This window comes from Bos grunniens, chromosome 14 (assembly GCF_055505025.1).
Source record: "Bos grunniens cultivar Pamir isolate PY7600 chromosome 14, Bosgru_T2T1.0, whole genome shotgun sequence".
Lineage (NCBI taxonomy): Eukaryota > Metazoa > Chordata > Mammalia > Artiodactyla > Bovidae > Bos > Bos grunniens.
In genome coordinates, this window is record NC_141178.1 from 51,823,507 (window position 1) to 51,844,905 (window position 21,399).

Genomic DNA, 21,399 nt, shown 5'->3' on the forward strand with positions numbered 1-21,399 from the left:
TCTAGAAATCTGAAATCAAGGTGTTGACAGGGCCGTGTTCCCTCCAAAGCCTCCAGGGGTGGAGCCTTCTTTGTATTTTCCAGCTTCTGGAAGCTGCCAGGTGTTTGCTGGCCTGTGGCAGCATAGTGCCAGTCTCAGCCTCTGTCTTCACACGGCCATCTTCCTTGTGTGTTCGTCTTTGCATGGTGTTCTCATCTCTGATGAGGACATGCTAAGGGCCCTCCTACTCTGATATGAAAGTGGAAGAGTCACTCAGTCATGTCCACTCTTTGCGACCCCTGTAGCCCACCAGGCTCTTCTGTCCATGGGATTTCTCAGACGAGAATACTGCAGTGGGTTGCCATTCTCTTCTTCAGGGGATCTTCCTGACCCAGGGATTGAACCTGGGTCTCCTGCATCACAGGCAGATTCTTTACCGTCTGAGCCACTCTAATATGACCTCATCCTAACTCATTACATCTGCAATGACTCTTTTTTTTTCAAATAAGGTCACATTCTGAGGTATATTTGAGGTTAGATTTCAACATATCTTCATATCTTTTGGGGAGACATAATTAAACCCCAGAGCAACTGGGATGACTCAAAGCCTGGGCTCACTGGCACTGTTGACTAAAGCACCTACTATGTGGACCCTCCACTTGGCTCAGGCGTCTCATGGCATGGTGGCTAGATTCTGAAAGTGGACATTCCAAGAGAACCAGGTGGGGACCACATGGCCACTTATGACCCAGCCCTGAGGTTACATAGCATCATTTGTGTTGTGCTCAATTGTCAAACCAGTCACAATCCACCCAGATTCTACCTCTTGCTGGGATGATGGCAAAGAATTTGGGGTGGGGGGTGTTTTGCCCCACCCCCTCCAGCACACACATAGCCTGGGAGTAGTTTTTCTGAACTTGCTCATTTTGATTTCCATTTTGAATTACAGAGCACAGGGTCTCCTTTGAGGAAAAAGAAACACTATTTTCCCCTACATCCCCATAAAACATTGTTACTGTTGTTTTGAAGATGGGCCACTAGGCTGAACTAGTGGAGCTATATATGTTTTAATTTAAAAATCACTGAAGTATTTTAAAGAAGAGAAAAACCAGGCTGGGAAAAAGGATCTTTGAAAAAAATTTTTTATATGAGCTGAAAATAGACAACATGACTGAGGTGATTACAAGCCGTTGTCAGGAGGAGGAAGAGGCTGTCAGGGGAGAATGCCAGGATCCCACAGAAACCAAGACCATGGCGTAAGTTGAGCTGTTGCTGCTTGATTTTCGAGAACAAACTGCCAAAATATTATGGAGAGATGATGTGACTGTCAAACCATCCTATTTTTTTTTTTCCTAATGGATTCCTAAATACACACAGCAGATACTTTCTTACTGAGATTTCTAGAATGGAGCCTGGAAAAATGTATAAATACATGACCACCTACTGTGCTGCCAGACATTACTAAAAAATATGACTTGCTATGTATGTTTACCATAAAAAAGGAACAAGATGTTTAGAGAAGTACTATTTGAAATAGCCTCCAACTTGTTGTTCATTGTTGAGTCACTCAGTCATGTCCAACTCTTTGTGACCCCATGGACTGCAACACACCAACCTTTCCTGTCCTTCACCATCTCCCGGAGTTGGCTCAAACTCATGTGCATTGAGTCGGTGATGCTATCCAACCATCATTTTCTCTGTCGCCCCCTTCTCCTCCAACTGAAAACCACCGAAATGCCCAGCAGCAGAATGGATCCAGGGTGGTGTATTCACAGTGGGTGCTCTTCTGTATAGTGGTGAGAATAGCGGCTGCTGTGCACAGCAGTGCAGATGTGGCTCCCAAACAGAGGTGAGGGAACTGACACAGATATAAAAAAAGAACATACTGTGTGATTTCAGCTGTATAAAGTACACACCCAGCAAAACTAACCTATGCCAGGAATTGACAGGAAGGATGAGGGGGAGAGCTTCTGGTGATGATTTTTATTTCTTGATCTGGGGGCTGATTCCGTGGTGGTTCAGTTGTGAGGTTCTGGGCTTCTCATATGTGCACTTTTCTGGATGTATATTTTGCTGCAGTAAAAAAAAATTAAAAATGAAGCACTTAACACAAATAGTTACCAGGCTATGACAGAAGAATATTATTTTTTTTTATTTAAAATTTCTATTTTATTGTGAAAAGAAATATAAGATCTACCCTTGATAAATTTTTAAGTATACAATGCAGTATTTTTCACTGAGGTATAGTTAAAGTATTTTAGTTTCAGGAGTACATCATAGTGGTTCAGTATTTTTACTGAATATAATTCAGCAATATAATTTTTCAGATTATATTCCATTAAAAGTTATTACAAGATAATGGCTGTATTTCCCTGTGCTGTATAATATATCCTTACTACTTATCTATTTTGTACGTAGTAGTTTGTATCTCCTGGCCCCATACCCCTCTCTTGTCCCTCCCTTCTTCTCTCTCCCCACTGGTAACCACTAGTTTGTTTTCTGTATCCATCAGTCTGTTTCTCTTTTTTTGCTGTATGCATTCATTTGCTTTGTTTTTTAGATCTGTATATAAGTGATGTCATATAGTGTTCGTCTTTCTGTGTCTGACTGACTTCACTCAGCATAGTATTTTGTAGGCCCACCCACATTGCTGCAAATGGCAATATTTTATTCTTTTTATGGCTGAGTAATATTCCCTTTGTGTGTGTGTATTTGTATATATACCACATCTTCTTTATTTATTTGTCTGTTGATGGACACTTAGATTGCTTCCATAAGTTGGCTATGGTAAATACTGCTGCTGTGAGCATTGGGATTGGATGTATCTTTTCAAATTAATGTTTTTGTTTTTTCTGGATATATACCCAGGAGGGAAATTGCTAGATCATATGTTGTAATATTGTAGTATTAGTATAGTTGTAGTATTCGTTTTTTAAGGCTTCTCTCCTACTGTTTTCCACAGTGGGAGCACCAATTTACATTCCCATCAATAGTGTACAAGTGTTCCCTTTTATCCACATCCCCATGAGTATTTGTTATTTGTAGATTTTTTGATGATAGCTCTTCTGACAGGTGTAAGGTAATAACTCACTGTTTTGTTTTACATTTTTCTAATAATTAGTGATGTTGAGCATCTTTTCATGTGCCAGTTAGCCATATATATGTCTTCTTTGAGAAAATGTCTATTCAGGTCTTCTGTATGGCAACCCACTCCAGTACTCTTGCCTGGAAAATCCCATGGGCGCAGAAGCCTGGTGGGCTGCAGTCCATGGGGTCGCACACAGTTGGACACGACTGAAGTGACTTAGCAGCAGCAGCAGCCCATTTTTTGGTAAGATTGTTTTTTTGATTTTGAATTGTATGAGCTGTTTGAGTATTTTAGATATTATAACCCCTCATTAGTTGCATCATTTTCAGACATTTTCTCCCATTCCGTAGGTTTCCTTTTTCTACCCTCTGTCTTCCCCCGCTGTCCACACATCTCTTCTCTATGTCTGTGTCTGTATTCCTGCCCTGCAAATAGGGTCATTTTTCAAGATTCCTTATATATGTGATAATATATGACACTTGTTTTCCTCTTTCTGACTTACTTCACTCTGTAAAACAGGTTCTAGGTTCATCTACCTCAGTTCAACTGACTCAAATTCATTCCTTTTTATGGCTGACTAGTATTTCATTATATATATGTACCACGACTTCCTTATCCATTTGTTTGTTGATGGACATCTAGGTTGCTTCCATGTCCTGGCTACTGTAAATAGCACTGCAGTGAATATTGGGGTACATAAGTCTGGTGACATGTTTTAACTCATCAGTATATTTTTATTAACAGTAAAACAGGTACTGTCACTTAAATATCCAAAAATGTTGTTTGACTCTGGTTCTCATGTAAAGGGACAATCAAGGAATATAGGGTCCTTTGGAGGCTGGAAATCACTTACCTGGCCCTTTGAAGAGATCCAAGACTGCAGAAAGTGAAGAGGAACTAAAAAGCCTCTTGATGAAAGTGAAAGAGCAGAGTGAAAAAGTTGGCTTAAAGCTCAACATTCAGAAAATGAAGATCATGGCATCTGGTCCCATCACTTCATGGCAAATAGATGGGGAAACAATGGAAACAGTGTCAGACTTTATTTTTGGGGCTCCAAAATCACTGCAGATGGTGATTGCAGCCATGAAATTAAAAGACGCTTACTCCTTGGAAGGAAAGTTATGACCAACCTAGATAGCATATTCAAAAGCAGAGACATTACTTTGCCAACAAAGGTCCGTCTAGTCAAGGCTATGGTTTTTCCTGTGGTCATGTATGGATGTGAGAGTTGGACTGTGAAGAAAGCTGAGCACCAAAGAATTGATGCTTTTGAAGTGTGGTGTTGGAGAAGACTCTTGAGAGTCCCTTGGACTGCAAGGAGATCCAACCAGTCCATTCTGAAGGAGATCAGCCCTGGGATTTCTTTGGAAGGAATGATGCTAAGGCTGAAACTCCAGTACTTTGGCCACCTCATGCATAGAGTTGACTCATTGGAAAAGACTCTGATGCTGGGAGGGATTGGGGGCAGGAGGAGAAGGGGACGACAGAGGATGAGATGGCTGGATGGCATCACCGACTCAATGGACGTGAGTCTGAGTGAACTCCGGGAGTTGGTGATGGACAGGGAGGCCTGGCGTGCTGCGATTCATGGAGTCGCAAAGAGTTGGACACGACTGAGTGACTGAACTGAACTGAAGACCGCAGAACAAGGGACCCATTGCTATGGAGGAAAGGGAGTTAAGGAGGATGCCAAAAACGCCCAGATGAAATACAGGCTTTGCTGAAGGCCCCATTTACTTCCTTGCCTTTCAGATCCAGGGCTCTCTCTGACCAGATCCCAGGTTTCATTCTCCCTTCTTTACTTCATTTCCATTACTGTGTCCTGTGTCTCCAGGATGTTCACATGGAATTCTGTGAAAACTGTCTTTTGTGTGTCTTTCTTGCTTTACATCCTCTATTGGGACTGACGGCCACCTGTCCAGGGTTCTTGGTCTTTTCACGACAAATGACCCTCAGCAGGTTTCTCTGAGGCCTGTTTACTTACAGGCTTCCGAGTCTTTGTGGGGATGCAGACCAGACTCTCCTGCTCTGCAACACACCAGTCATACTGATACATTGAAATGCTCTTGGTACCTGGTGTGTTTCCCATGTGGTGGCAGGGAAGAACAGGGTTCTTTGGTTATTTTGTGAAACTGGAGCCAGCGCCCTTGGAGAAGATTCTGTCACTTGTGCTGATTCAAAAAGAGAGTTGCCTAATGAAGGGGGAAAACAGTTATGGACCAAGGCTTGAGCTGGGCAGTTCCAAGATGCAGCCTTAGAAAATGTCCCCCAAGGGCACCGTGTGTACATCACCAATCAGGAAAGTTTCCTCTTCCCCTGTCTTGGTGAGGTGAACAGACATTCGATTTCAGCTGCTGGGGCCTCTGCTCTACTCCATTCCTCAGCTGTGTTTGCTCCTCTGCTCTCAGAGCATTTGCACTTGGTATAAACTGTGAGGCACGGTCTGAGCAGACATACTGGTTACTAATAAGGAAACTGGCACTGACAGCTTTTTAGTCTCTGATGAGAGAAAAGAGATGTCTTCACATCAGAACAGTTTAACTCTCAGTGTAGCATATCCATTGGTTGAAATTTAAAGAGAAAGAGAGAAATTTAATTGTCAGGCTGCGGTGCACAGTGTCAGAGTTACTTAGAGGATGAGAAATAGGTCTTTTCAACAGCTTAAAGGCCACAGTGCTCATCTTTTTTTTTTTTTTTTTTTTTTTATGGGAAGCCCAGACAGAATTCAGAAACCCCAGCCTATAACTCATAGTTCCATCAAACACTCAGCAGAGAAACAAGAAGTATTTGATTGTAATATTAGCATGGACTGTTCCCTACAAGTCATTTGATTCTGTTAGCTCAGCTTATTCCTGTCAGGATAATAGATAATATCAGATATATTTAGAATTAGAAGGGTCCAGAGAGAAAACCCAGGCCTATGTTCTCATTTTAAAAAAATTTTTAAATTTTAAATTAAAAACAAACCAACATAGTCCCAAAGAAATTAAGCAGCTTGTCTGAAGCATTCCGTCAGTGACGGAGCTGAGACTGTAGTTCACTCCTTCAGCCCCCAGCCTGCAAGGACCCTGTTCACTGAACCACTCTGCAGCCCCACTTCCTATAGAAACCTTTCAAAGTCTGAATGGCTTCTTGCCAGAGAGGTACCTGTCTCTAGGATAAGCTCCATCTGGGAAACAATCAGAAAACCAATGAATCAAATCCCTTTTGCCCCAGGCCTTCCTTTCTTCACAAACATGTGACTGTTATTTTCAGCCTCCACTGTGGGACTGAGATCAAACACCAAGGACCTCTAAGGGGTAGTGTGCTGAGCCTTTCCTGGTTTAAGGGTCCCTTGTGGGATATTGGGAGAAGGCAATGGCACCCCACTCCAGTACTCTTGCCTGGAAAATCCCAGGGACAGAGGAGCCTGGTAGGCAGCAGTCCATGGGGTCGCTAAGTCAGACACAACTGAGCAGCTTCACTTTCAGTTTTCACTTTCATGCATTGGAGAAGGAAATGGCAACCCACTCCAGTGTTCTTGCCTGGAGAATCCCAGGGACGGGGGAGCATGGTGGGCTGTCGTTTATGGGGTTGCACAGAGTCGGACATGACTGAAGCGACTTAGCAGCAGCAGCAGTGGGATATTAGCAAGATCTGTTGATGGGAGCTGTTATGATTTGAACCCAGGCATTCAGTTCCTTGTGGGACTCCCAATGCCATCCCAAATCTGGATCATGGTTCCCAAATACCCAGAAGAGTAAAAATGTATCCCTTAAGTCCTTCTGATGTTGGAAGACCTTGTACAGGGGCAGAGCTTCCCGAAGCTTTTTCCTAGGGTTTAAATGTCTAGAACATTTTGGGTGTTAGGAGACTAGTGTTCACGTAGATAAACTGCCTTCCCCATGGCAGGATTTATTCTTAGAACACATTCATAGTGAGTCCCAGAGAAAATTCTGCTATCTTATGTTCTTGCCAGGCAAGGTTTGCAGCAATAGTGGTGGAGATGAAGGAAGTCACGGGCAACACTGTGCCACACTCAACATTGCAGATCACAGCACAATTAAATGAACCGACAGTTCCGAGTTTCTGAGCCTGTCTCCTTGACTAGTGCAACTGTCAGAACTAGTGGGGCCATCCCCAGGCATCCTAGGGATGCTTTAGAAAGATGTGAGATTTCAGACACTGGGCTCTTCCCTTTGCTTAGCCACATTCCCATTGTCTGTCTCCTGTTGGTATTCAACAAGTATTTCTTACACACTTGTTGAAGACTCTTGAAACAAGACTGATGAGTAAGCGTTTATTAAAATGGAAACAGTGGGAGACTTTATTTTCTTGGGCTCCAAAACTCACTGCAGATGGTGACTGCAGCCATGAAATTAAGACACTTGCTTCTTGGAAGAAAAGTTATGACCAACCTAGACAGCATACTAAAAAGCAGAGACATTACTTTGCCAACAAAGGTTCGTCTAGGCAAAGCTGTGGTTTTTCCAGTAGTCATGTATGGATGTGAGAGTTGGACCATAAAGAAAGCTGAGCATGGAAGAATTGATGCCTTTGAACTGTGGTGCTGTAGAAAACTCTTGAGAATCCCTTGGACTGCAAGAAGATTCAACCAGTCAATCCTGAAGGAAATCAGTCCTGAATATTCTTTGGAAGGACTGATGTTGAAGCTCCAGTACTTGTGGCCACCTGATGTGAAGAAATGACTCACTGGAAAAGACCCTGATGCTGGGAAGGATTGAAGGCAGGAGGAGAAGGGGCCGACAGAGGATGAGATGTTGGATGGCATCACTGACTCAATGGACGTGAATTTGAGCAAGTTCTGAGAGTTGGTGATGGACAGGGAAACCTGGCTTGCTGTAGTCCATGGGATCATAAATAATCAGACATGACTGAGCAACTGCACTGAACTGAAACCCCTTCTCTGTGTCAAGCACTTGTGCGTACACTGTCTCAGCTGCACTCAAAATACTGTTTTGTGTTAGGTTCTCTTATACATCCTGAAACTGTGGTCTAGAGAGCTTAGGTGAAATATAGAGACATACTCTGGAGTTGGAATGCTAGAGCTCAATTCCTGACTCTCCTGTTCAATACCTGCCTGATTCACCAAGATTATTACACTCCAGGGCTTCACTTTTCTTATCAGAATAGTGGTAATTATAGGACTCATCTAAAGGTTTCTACAAAAACAAAAATAGTATTTATATAAAGTGCTTAATATAGTATCTGGCTTATAAAAGACATTCAATAAATTTATTTTATTACTTATCACTATCAGTAAAAAAAAAAAAAAAAAAAATAGACACAGAGCTGCATTTCAGTTCTCGGGCTTCTGATTTGGGTTCTGGGTAGTTTCTACTATATCTTCCCTTTCCAGTAATGTGCCCTCAGCCACTGAAATTATTGACAGGAAAAATGTGTGGTTATTTTCCTCAAAAGAACTCATCCAAGTCAAAATGTTTGGTTCAGTCAGTATTCTAACTTAACTATACTGAGCATGTAAATGATAGTGACTTGATATAATGGGTGATAACTGTAGTGCCACGGATAGTTTACCTTGAAGTGTATCTATCACACTTCTTTTTAATAACAGATTTATTTCATTGTTTGGTCCAAATTGATTTTGAAAGTATCTTTTTTTTTTCCTGGGCTCATTTCAATTTAAAGGAAGTCATCTAGATAGCATATCAGAGTCAGCCTGGGACCACTGAGGGTCATAACCCTTCGGACCCAAATGCAGGCAACAGCAAGGAAGCACAACAGCAGTGGCAGAAACTGCCAGTGGGAAAAGGAGAAAGCACACGCCAGCCACCCTGCAGAAGCAATTAAGCTCCTTACGAGTTACCCAGTCCCAAATCTGGGAACCAGCACAGCTAAGAGGATAAGCTTTGGAATCTGAGAAAGCTGGTTCAAAACCAGGCTCTGCCTGTCATGTGCAAGCTGTATATTGGGAAATGAGTGAAACCTAAGCTACATCTCAGTTTCCTTCTCTGAAAAATGGTGTGTGTGTGTGGTGGGGGGGTGGATACAATGGAGTGTAATACCTCCCTCATTGGATCATTGGGAGGCATAAATGCCCCTTAGCACAAAGTGGGGCATGTGGAAAGTGTACTGTGAGTGCCAGCTATTGTTACTAAATATGATGCATGATGATAAGCAAATAACATAGCTTTATGCTGTTTCACTCAGTAAAGTAAATTTTTTTCAGGCAAGTGAAGGACTTCCCTGGATTAAATATCTGACAAGAGCTTAGATAGGTTGACCTTTATAATAGTTCATTCCATGCCTGAGGGTCTCAATTTTATAAGTCCTTTTGGGGAGCTGAGTGAGTACTAATTCTAAGCAAGATGCAAGGTCATATTATTTTCAATTAGGTGGAATATTAATGAATAGATAAATAAAGTATAACTGAGAAAGAAACCCATAGATTGAACACTTGCACTCATCTTCAGTCCTGTGCAAATCCTCATAGTAAAGCCTTTAAAATACATGAACCTATATATAAGAACAAGAGAAAGGGAAAGGTGATGAGAGATGGGGAAAAAATGGCAATTAAAAAACAAATAGAAGGGCAGTAACATGCTTAGTGGATTAGGGACAGTTGAAAACCTCATGTCTATGGAGGGGAGAAGCCAACAAGAAGGAAGAGAAAAGGAAGCAAATTTTGAAATGGAATTTTGGGAAGGCTTAGAACAGGAAACCCCTTGAACCACTGAAAGCAGGAGCATTGAGCAGGGGTGAAAACAGCAGGCTTGCTTGAGATTTTTTCAAAAGGAGAACTGGGACCCAAGGTCTCCCCCTTGCCACTCGGCCAGGCAGCTACCCGAGTTCCACCTCTCTCCCAGCTTCTCCACAATCACATCTGCTAAAAATTTTTTTGATCTTGCAACAGCCTTAAGTTCACTTTACCCCAGAGAATAGATATAGAACCTTCTCTTCATTCTCCAGTGCTTATTAACACAAAACGAGGTAGTGGCATTCAACAAATGTTCCTACAGAGAAAGAAAAATCTAAAATAAGATAGTATCAGTCTTCCTAGATTCTACTGTCATGGCCCTGTGAGCACGGAAGACAGTCCCCTGCTGTTTCTCCAGCTCCTCTGGCCCTAGCCTCCTGCCACTGGAACAAGACCTGTTCTTCCCCATGCTTGGATCTCCTTTATATCTTGTCTTCCTGTAGTCAAAGTAAGGGAAAACATGTCGACAGCGGAATGAGAGTTGCTTAGTTGTGTCCGACTCTTTGCGACCCCATGGACTACAAAGTCCATGGAATTCTCCAGGCCAGAATACTGGAGTAGGTGGCCTTTCCCTTCTCCAGGGGATCTTCCCAACCCAGGCCTCGAACCCAGGTCTCCTGCATTGCAGATGAATTCTTTACCAGCTGAGCCACAAGGGAAGCCCAATAGATGCTGTCATAGTCAACAATATCACTGATGCATCTCTGCCTAATCTGAAGATAGCTTTTGTCATTGTTAGAATAATGAACATCCTCCACGGGAAGTTATCTGCGATTGAAATACTCCTGCTGTTCAGGGCTTCTGCAAGACCAGTGAGTAGGTGCTTCTCTCTAAGCAGGACTAAAGACTCACCAGAATGAATCAAGAACAAATGGAAGACGATCTACCTCCAAGAATATATTCTAAATTCTACCCAAAAAGCAGGTGGGGCTAACAACTCTTTAAGAGACGATGTTTTTTTCAGCTCCAGATATATCAAGATTGAGACACATTTCCAAGCACCAAGAGACTGCTGGGCTCTCTCTCTGAAATATCCTTTGGTTTCGCATTACATTTCCTTTCTGATTTCCCTCAGTACTATTTGCTGCTCCCTTACAGGTGTTCTCATATGTTTACACAGACAGCAGTGTGCAGTGTGATTTATTGCCCTGTCACAGCTTGCTGTTATTACTTGTTACTGGGATTGTCTATCCTGGTAAGCTGTGAGCTACTTGAGGGCAAAGAGTATTTTATTCATCTTTACATTCCTAGTACATAGTAGGTGCTTGATAAATGTTGCTGCTGAATTGAATTGGCTGCAGTGAAAAAACAAGTTCCTCCTCGGTCAGCATTTGTTTTCCAGGATCCTTTCCAATACACTTCCAACTCAAACACGTGATTTAAGAGATAGGCAGAAAGCGAACTGAACTGAATGTTTTGCAAAAACACCTTGTCTTTAAAGGTGGGGAAAAAAAATCAGCCACCTTCCCAAGATAGCTATTCTGTCCCACATCTTGAAGCAGTGAAATGACGAGTGCTGTGATCAGAGAGGGCTCTCAGGAAATACATAAAAACTCAACGCTAGTAATGAAGGCACAAGCTAGGAGGGAAGTGACGAAGGATATCATTATCATCCTGATATTTTTAGAAGTTCTCTGGTGACAGGTCAGATTTGTGAGATTCGGAAAATGGTAAAAATAATCTTGTTATTCCACAAAGGAGGCTCTATATGTATCAGGCTGGTTTTTGAGCACTGTTGGACAGTGTTAAGGAAATATTTTCAAGTGTTCGTGAAATGATAGTCTTAGGGTTCTTTATAAAAGATTTATCTTGGAGGGGGCTGTTGAGAGATTTTAGTGATGTTGGCATAATTAAAAAGACAGAAGTGGATAAAGGTTTCTATTTTCAAAATTTTTAAGAGAACGGTCCACATGGTAGAATTTCATGAGATGCACAGAAAACAGTGAAAGTTGCTTCTGAAGTTATTAAGTGGAGAGTCCTCCTGACCCCTGCCCCCAAGGTGACCATGCCACTTACATTTTAAGACACCTCCTTTTTTCCTTACATTGAGACTGCAGCATTCTGGAGATTCCTTTTGCAGTTTCCATTTGCAGCTCTTCCTGAGTTGTCCCATAACCATATACCTACAAGGGCTCAGGTCTCCAGCTTTCAGTAGAAATTACCCTTTGTTTGTTTGGAATGTTTGGCTGCTTTAAATACTCAGCCATCTGACTCTCTAATTGTTTAGGATTAGTCATAAGTTAAGTAGGACAGAGAAAATGTTATAAATAGATTTATTGCATATCCATTCAAGAAATTTAGGCTAAGTTTACATATCCCAACCACTGAAAGACAGAGCCTATGTGTTTATTTTAAACATATTATTTTTGTTTGGAGTATATGAGTCTAATGTGACCATTCTTTAAGACTTATAATGTAAGTGGTTCTTTTCCTCATACTTATCTCCCTGCCTCCTTGTTTCTTGTTTTAAATCTTGAATTCGAGCCTTTGAATGTATTCCCTTTATGAATTTTTTATTTATTTATTTTTGGACAAATTGATTTTATCATAAACTAGTTAGGGAAAAAAAATTTTTAAGGCATTGAATATACACAATCACATGTTAGATAGATGATAGATACATAGATATGTAAACAAATTCTGAAGACTATCCAATTTTAAAATAAAAAAGATCCAACTAATTTTAATATTTTTCTCATTACTGTATTCCCTTCTCAAGATTCACCTTCTTCGGGACTATAGAAAGTGTTACCATAATATTGGTATCTCCTAAGGTCTGTTTTCCAAATTTTACATTTTGTTTCTTTAAAAGAAATATGAACCAGTGCTAGCTTGCTTTTAAATTATCTTTCACATGAGTATTTTCTTCTTGTTTTGTATCACATCTTTGAAAAAAAAATTATCACTATTTAACTTCCTCATCAATTTACTTGGTACCTAAGTGTATCTTTTCCTGTGTTTTATCCGTATACTGAAGGAGTAGACCTATTTTCTATTGATGGAGTAATGTATCCAATGCTTATAACAATATGAATTTTTTAAATGTTTCTAAAAACTAAAAATGTAAGTCCACATGTCAAGGTAGCTTTATACACTTGTTTCCTTGGACTGAAGAGGTGATCACTATCAACACCAAGTATGTTTTGCTAAATAATGTAATTTTGGTAAATTTTTGGTAAATCAGGTCTCACTATAGCCCAAGAAAACCCGAGTACAAAACTGAGATAATATTAAAATATAATATTAAGAAATATGTAGCGGCCAAAAGAAAAATATTCTAATATTACTGCAGTAAGCACAGTTGACAGTTGGACTTTTAAGGGGCTAAGGTCTTTCCTCGTGAGCCCCAGGACAGCTCTGGCACCGTGCGAGGACAGCCTTCAGGTGTTGCTGCTTTGGGAGGATTTGAGGAGTTCTGAGTTACTTGCTTCAAAGTGACGAGCACATCAGTATACCTGCCACGGAGCCCACATGTTCTCCATCTGTCAAGCACTTAGATGTAGGCACTGAAGGCCTCCTGGAGAATGCAGACATGCTATTGGGAGGGAAAGTACAGGAGTACATAGCATCTGGTATTATTAGTTATCCAGTTCACTGGCCCATCTCCTAAGTGAAGCTCAGAGACAAAGGGGAAGGGAAGGGGCAACTTGTTTTGGCCCAAAGGGGTGGACCCTGTGAAGCCCATCTCTGGGAAGCCAGGATTGGGAGAGGAGAAAGGAGCAAAGGGAAGAGGAGGGATCAGAGGGACCATAATGAGTTTACAAAGTTGCTGTGAGGTTGCAGTTTCCAATTTGGCAGAGCCACTTAGATTGTCAAATTCTCAGTGGAAATTTACACCAGCTCTCTCCAGTTTCCCGTGGTGTTTCTGTAGGTCAAGGACTCTGTTGCTGTTAACCTGAAATGTACCCTCTTTGGTAGTTCGGCAGCCTTGTGGCACTGAGCAGGAGTCTGAGACAGGTAACGTGAGTGGCCCAGCACTCCCTGGGAAGACAGGTACTGGGAAGTTCTCTCTGGCAAGCATGAGAAGCATCCCAGCCAGCATCTTCCTGGGGTCCTCCCCTCCCGAGAGCCACTTGTCCTGGAAGCAGTCTCCTCACTGCAACATCAGAAGGAAGTGCAGGAGTACCTCATCATGACTGGGACTTGCAAAAGATGTCAGGAAAATGCTGCAGTTGGGGGTCCAAAGGATCATAGCCTGTGCCCTGTGAATGCAGTATACTACGTTGGTGCCAGTCACTCAAGAAAGTGTTCGTTGCTCAGTTGTCTGACTGTTCACAACCCCATGGACTGTAGGCCTTCAGTCTCCTCTGTCTGTGGAATTCTCCAGGCAAGAATACTGGCGTGGATTGCCATTCCCTTCTCCAGGGGATGTTCTCGACCCAGGGATTGAATCCATGTCTCCTGCATTGTGGGAAGATTACTGTCTGAGCCAGTCACTTAGGATGGATGTTTCCAGGTCCTTTAATGAGCCCTTGAAGCCTTAGTGAAGTGTGCTCATGGATCACCTATGTTCATGAGCCCAAGTAGAGAATGAGCTTCCCCCATCAGATTCCGGAAGGAGCTAACTGCAGGGCAGTGCATTTATATAAACATCTCACTGGGGGATTGGCTCTTGGACAGAGAATTTTTCTTAGTCTTCTCTTTCTGCACAAGAAGTATAATACAGTGGGAAAGACAAGAATTTTGAGTAATGAGGCCATGTATCCAACAGCAGTCTACCAATTTAAAGCTCATGCCATTCAGGACAATTAATTTTGTCTCATTGCATCTCATCTCTAAAATGCAGATGGTTTTAATAATTGCTTCCTAGAGCTGTTGAGAAGATAAAGTCAGGAGTGGAAAATTTGACCTTTATCAAAACAGCGTTTATGAGATTCCCAGTGGCGTGGACTGGCTCCTGATCAGATAGTCAGCCTTTCTGAAGGGAAAAATCCCAGGGCTCTTCCTGAGTGGACTAAGCTTTGAGAGCTTGTTCCGTTGGATTTTAGATATGAAAAGAACCTTAGAAATCATCTTGTTCAGTCATCAAAACATTTAAAATTTACTTTTTATCAATGAAATGCCTGCCTTTAGTTTTAAAATAAAATATTTATAATGAAAAACAAATTTCCTACCCCTACAGCACCTCTGATCCATTCTCTAAAAAGTATTGTCTTGATGAATTCAATTCTAGACATTATCTTGCATCTGCTGCTCTGATGTATGAGTATTTAGTTCATTATACCTACCATGTCCTTCCCCATCCTCCCAATATAGTCTTATTACTTCTTTGTTTTAGTTTCTTCATGGGATAACTTTGTAACTTCAAAAATATACTCCTTCATTTCCAAGTTTATCATAAGGCCATAATCCTTGACTTTACACTTGGAAAGATGAGGCCACTGGCACCTGTCCCTCCCCCTTCACTGCTTTGAGCTTCCCAGTTTCTATCATTTGAATTTTTATGTCTGTGTTACTAAAGTCGATGACATTTCCATTCTGTTTTATGATCATAATTGTCTCATGCCTTATTTATAGGTTGTTTATAAAAGCTTAAAATCAGTAAGTCCTTCACCTAAGTGTGGTTAAGTAACAGTGATTGACTATAGAGCCAGGAGGAAAACCGTGATCGCGTCACCTTTCTTATACGGCATTTTGTTTTTCCAGGAGTTTCTCCCTTTTCTCCAGGAACGCTCTATTCTCTCCTGAGCCACACTGATTGATTTCTAGATTTGTGCTCATGTTTGTTATTCTGAGACTTGTCTTTGCTTTTCTGGATCGAATCTCCTGTTTCCTGGATCCCAGGACTTCTGTTTTTGTTTGTTTTAACGTACTTAATAGGCTAAAGTCAACCCTCAGATAATTTCCTCAAAACTGCTCCTAGATATGGGAGGTCTCAGACAAGTCATTTTGGGGGGACCTCTTTCTGCATAAATAATCGAATTTTTAAAGTTTTACAAAGACCATGTGGAGTACAGTGTTTTGTTGGATGTAATTTAGAATGTTAGGTAGAGGTGAGATATTTACATATTTGATGTTTAGTCAGTGTATGCTCAGGTTCTTCTTTGTCTCTGTATTCTTTATTGCCAAATGCACTATTCCTAGCTACCTTCCACTATAAGCAAAAACTAGCAAGACTTATTAGTCACAGTGCCAAGCTCTCAAGAACCTATTTGCATTGAAACAATATAGATCTAAAGTCGATGCTGTAATAAGTAATGCTGTAATCATTACTTATGAGTGGCATCCATCATGCCACTCATGAATATTGCTGTATTTTATTGATGACCACAAGTTTCAAGTCTTACCCAGAGTATGCAGGAAAATGTGAATAATAATTTGTTTCCTGGTTATGCTGAATTTACCACTTGGAATTTTATAACATAAATATAGAACAATATGTCTTCCAACTCTTCTCTTGAATTCCTTCTGCAGTAATCACTGCATTCCTAGAAAGTGATTATTTTAATGTTAACTGCACCCTGCCTTCTATTCTCTGCCATCAAAGGAGAGGACTATAGGAGAAATGAGGAGTGGCCTCACTGGGTAGAGGAATGTTTGTCCCTCATCTGGAAGGCTTCAGCTGACTGGAAGAACATGACGTCCTCACATCAGTGGAGGCAGGAGAGAACATCACTGGGGTCACACCGAATAAAGAATGCCTGTTGTCACTCTCGGTTGCCCTTGGGTGCTAAATTCAGAGGCAGAACCGCAAAACAAAGCCAGGCAAGTGCTGAGACATGGGACCCCCATGCAGCTCAGGCTGAAGGTCCTTGGTCCTGACCCTCTAGCTTGTCCTGTGTGTGATGTTGGAGAGTCACTTAAAATCATCATCAGTGCCATTCTCACATGGCCCAATCTGACGTGGTTCTGTGAAAGAAACAGAACACTAGGTAGCAGGCTCAATCCACTTGCCAGGATGCCCTCCTGGAACCAAGGTCCGCCCAGAGCCTCAAGAAACCCCACGGCATGAGTCCTTAGGGCATCTTGGTGAACTCATGTGCAGGGTAGATGGTCGGAGAGCACAGGGGGTGGGGATCAAAAGGAACTGGGGCCCACGTGGACCCTGGTCCAAGCTAGGATGCCCCACCAAGGGGCTCTGCTGGCTCTCGGTGACCCCAGGCACTAGAGGAGGCCGTAGGAAATTTCAAAGAAGATACCCTGGAGGCCAGAACCCATGCAGAACCAGGCCTGAGCTTGGTTTGTCCTGTGCAGCACTGCTACATCCCAGACTCTGGAGGGGACCTAGAGCTTCAGAGAGGGCGCTCTCAAGGACCAGGGCTCTCCAGGCGGTACTGCTTGCAGGTGTGAAATGTAGTGTTTTCTGTTTATGCGTTTCTAGAAGTGGCTTTTTGCTCCCTCATCCTTATTTGTTGGATTGAATATGACATTCAAGGTTGACATCCATTTCCACACAGAATTCTGAAGGCCTTTGCTCTACTGTCTTCAGATCCATTGTAGCCGACGATGAGGTCTCCTGCTGGTCGGACTTGTATTTTAGAGGTACCTTTAAAATTTCTCTTTCCTTCTGAATCATCTGATTATCTTCTCTTTATTACTGATGTACTAGGCTCTCGTAACACTGGGTCTAGAGGCATCTGTGTATGCACGTACATGACTTAGGGACCTCCTTGCCTTGGGTGCTTGATTGGCATTTTAACTTGTATCCTGATGTCCTTTGACTCTTGGAAAAGCCTCTGTGATATTTCTTTGATTTCTTCCTCTTGGTTTTCTCTTTGTGTCAGTCTGTAGATTAGATGTGAGGCCTCATGGATTCATCCTCTATATATCTTTCCTTCTCTCTCTCTCTCTTTTTTTTTTTTAAATCTCTTTGTTCTGCTATCTGGTCGTTTATTAGACTTCATGATCTATTTGAATTACAGAGTCATATTTTTATTTTATAATAGCTCGTCTTTGTTAGCTGTTTGTATTTTGTTGACACAATGACATTTTTACTCTTTTTAGTAATATTAAGAGAACTTTTAAAAGTTAAATTGTGTTTCCAAACTATGTCTGTTCCTTTCAGAGTTGTGTGTTCTGCTTGTTTGTCTTGGTCTCTCTCTCTCGTGTTGTAGAGTTTCCTCAGAAGCTCAGTGCTCTTTGGCTGCTCCATCATGTATAAGAACCAGTCGATAAGCTGACCCTGAGCTCTGTATGTGGCAGGGAGGAGCAGGTAAAAGGAAAGGAGGTAGTGCTTGCAGGCTGGCAGTTCCTCTTCATGTCATCTGAGGAAGTAGGCAACAGTCCTAGGGACCTATAGTTGGCAGATTGAAGGTCTTTTCCCTATGGGCATTCCATTTCTTTGGAAAAGAATCTTCTCATTACTTGTGTATTGGGTATATTAGTTTTCCAGGGCTGCCATAACAAAATACCACAGACCGTGAGGCTTAAACAACAGAAATCTACTTTCTGACAGTTTAGGAGGCTGGAAATTCCAGATCAGAGTGTGGGCAGGTTTGGTTTCTCCCGTTTCTCTCTCTTGGCTAGCACATGACCATCTTCTCGCAGTATCCTCTCATGGCTTTTCCTCTATGCGTGTGTATCCCTGCTGTCCCTTGTTCTTCTTATAAGGGCAATAGTCCTATTGGATTAGGGCCCACCCTAATGGTCTCACCTTAAGTTTTGCCTCTTTTAGGGTCCTATCTCTAAATACAGTCACATACTAGATTAGAACTTCAGTATATGAACTTTGGGAGGACACAGTGCAGTCCATAGATGGATGTCTGTCAGTCTGCCAGTAAGGAGAGCATTTGGAAGTCTGATGTTAACTCTTGAGTGTAGAGAAGAGTCTCTTAACTTTGGCAGTTTTGACATTGGGGCTTCACTATTTTTTGTGTGATACCTGTATGGGACATCAAAGGTTTAATAGACAGATGGGTGTATGTCTTTCTTTCTTTGCTCTAGACTGTGGCTTCCTCTACTTATTTGATTAGTCACCACTCCAACCTCTTTTCTCCATCCCCTGGAAGTTTGTTGATGTCCTGTCTCCACAATGGGTTTTCATGCTTAAAGTGTCTAGTCTTTTTCCTTCTTTAATATTTTAGGAACTGTTAGGACAGAATGTAGATGTGCATGGAGGGTCAGTGTATTATATTTAAGTAAAGACTCTCCACCACACCTCCCAGATTATAAATGAGAAAGTCAAGACTCTGAGGGAAGAACTAATTTGCAGACAGCTGCATCTACTAATTGTAAAAAGACAGGATTGGAACCCTGTTCACTCCCAGCCCAGTGTAATTTCCATTAACTCAACTCTGTTGTTTCAGCATACTTTATTAGTAAACATACTACCATTCTTCTCAGAGAGCTCTTTCTTTAAAGGAGTAGGTCCTCAACAAATCATTTGATTTTTAAAAAATAATAAACGGTAGTAACAGCAAAAGTGTTGGTAGGAACCCTTTACTCCAGACTTTTGAATTTCTCTTAAAAGAAATTAAACTCCAGTATCAGTAAATAAGTGTTTAAAACTGGAAGGGTTGATAGTAGGTGGTTGTTATGCTCCATCCTCTGTTAAATGATTACAGATAAAACATCAGTGTCACTCATTCATTCATTCTGTTAGTTATTTCCCGAAACTCTCTGGCTGAGAATAAGCCTTGTGGTTGTGTGTGTGTGATTCGAGTGCCTTGCTTGTGTCTGTGTGTTGTGAGGGTGTGTGATGTCTGTGCATTTCCATGTGGTGCATGTATGTGTGCACTTGCATTGGGCACACTAAATTTGGGTTTGTTCAGAAAGGAAGAAGCAGAATTGTATGGGACTAGTCTAGGGAGAGCACACGCCCATTCGGTGATGTGGGTTTTCATCCCCTGCATCCATAAAACTGTCTGAGGTCTCTTCTAACACCTTGACAGGTGGTGATTTGACCCCCGTCCCCCATCACCCCAGTGGGGCTGACAGTCCTGGCAGCCTGCTGCCTGCAGGGCTTCTGCTGCCCGTCAAAGTCAGCTCTGATGAGGCTTTCAAAACACCCACAGGTGTCAGGTGCATGTGAGCTGCATGGCTGGGCCCAGACCCTCTAATCCCGCTCCCAGGAGGGGCTGAGAACTCGGCCCCATGGAACCACGACCTTGACCAGCTAAAGACAGTGAACCCTGGGCTGTGGAGCAGAAAGACTGCTGAGGACTGTGAGTCTTCAGGGGTCCAAGGAAGAGACAGATGATTGGAGACCGATCTGCAGGGGAGAGTGCAGCCTGGGAGGACAGCGGGCAGAGTTCAGTCATTCTTTTGTCACTGTGTGGGCTAAGTTGCTTCATTTTTTTCAAACATAACTTCTGTCATAGAAGGGACTCCTCCATACCCTTTCTCAGTATCCTGCTAGGGCCCAGCAGATAGTGGCTGAATCCTGGTTGATTGATGGGAGGGTTATGTTTTGTTTCAGTAGTGCTTGCTTGGGGATTTCATCCATTCGTGTATTTAACACATATTTATCAAGTGGCTATTTTGTGTCAAGCATTGTTTTCACTTTAGGTTATTATGACAGTGAACAAAACTGTGTTCGCCACAGTGTCTCTTGTGGAGAGACAACAATAAACCCAATAATTACGGTAGATGGAATGCGAGTGCTCAGGAGGACAGGCAGAAAGGGAATTTCAAGTGTGTGAGGAGAGCAGGTGAAAAGTTTAGACAGATAGGGTGGTTAGAGAAGGCCTGCGTGAGGATCCAGGCGGACACCAGAAAGATTCTGCGCACTATGAGATGAGGGCACCTTCTGTTGGGATCACTTAGTAGTAGACTCAGCACATCACTTACAAAGCGGGTATTTTGGTTTGTCTGGTTTTGGCACAACATCTTTCTTCACCTCTCAGAGAAGTTCACGTTCTTTGGCTTCTCTCTCGGCCAGTCCCCTCACTCCCCACTTCTCCCCCACTCCAGTTCTATGTCGAGAGCCACCTCCCATCTCCTCAGATGCTTTGAGTCACCAGCATGGGCGCTCACCTTTCTGCAAGCTTGCTTTAGGGCCCAGTAGTTAAACAGCCATCCTGAACATTGCATCTACTTCTTCCTACCACTTTATCCTCTTTTCTCTTTTACTGCAAAATGTTTTGGAAAACTGGTCCTGATTTACTGTCTTGATTTCTGCTTCTCAACCCATGCTAGATGGCTTTCCTGTAAACACTAACTTACCCTTGGGAGGATTTCTGTGCAAATTATAATTCTGATTGCTTAGCCTCAAACCACCTCTGTAGATGCTGCTTTGGGAACCTCGGGCCAGGAGTCGGCCAACTCTTTCTTCTCTGTAATCTGAGTCTTGCTGAGAGGGAACAGTAGAGGGAGACCAGCAGATGGGGGGACAGGAAGGGCTTGCTCTTCCCTGCTGCTTGCTGTTTTAGTTAGTACCTCCACAGCAGCAACCCCACAGGCCAGACGTGGCAGTTGGGTCCAGTGTCCTGCTTCTGCCAGCACCCCAGAGCCCCCTCTTGACTTCGTCCTCAGAGGTCCCAGCTCCTGCTCTTCTGGGTCCACCCTCCAGGTTCTAAGGCACCAGCCAAATGGGACCCTTCCCCTGAGTCCAGCTCCCTGAGATCCCTCTGAGCTGCAGAGGGGGCAGCACCCAGCTCTGGGGGCGCCGCTTCTCCAAGGCTCGGGATCCCAGTGACTCCCATATTTGCCCTTGGTTCCCTGGTGCTCAGGGAGG

At 42.6% G+C, this 21,399-nt stretch overlaps 1 protein-coding gene across 8 annotated transcripts in view; it reads left to right on the plus strand.

Moving 5' to 3' along the window:
• The window catches only part of CRH (corticotropin releasing hormone), an 80,274-nt gene that overhangs the window by 45,109 nt on the left and 13,766 nt on the right, over positions 1–21,399 (plus strand). Inside the window, exon 2 of one of the 8 annotated variants that reach the window (XM_086336781.1) lies at positions 19,739–19,888. The exons of the other annotated variants lie outside the window; for them this stretch is intronic. The gene's annotated coding sequence lies outside the window, so the exon portion shown is untranslated. The remainder of the gene's footprint in view (positions 1–19,738; positions 19,889–21,399) is intronic. 8 annotated transcript variants of the gene reach the window in all.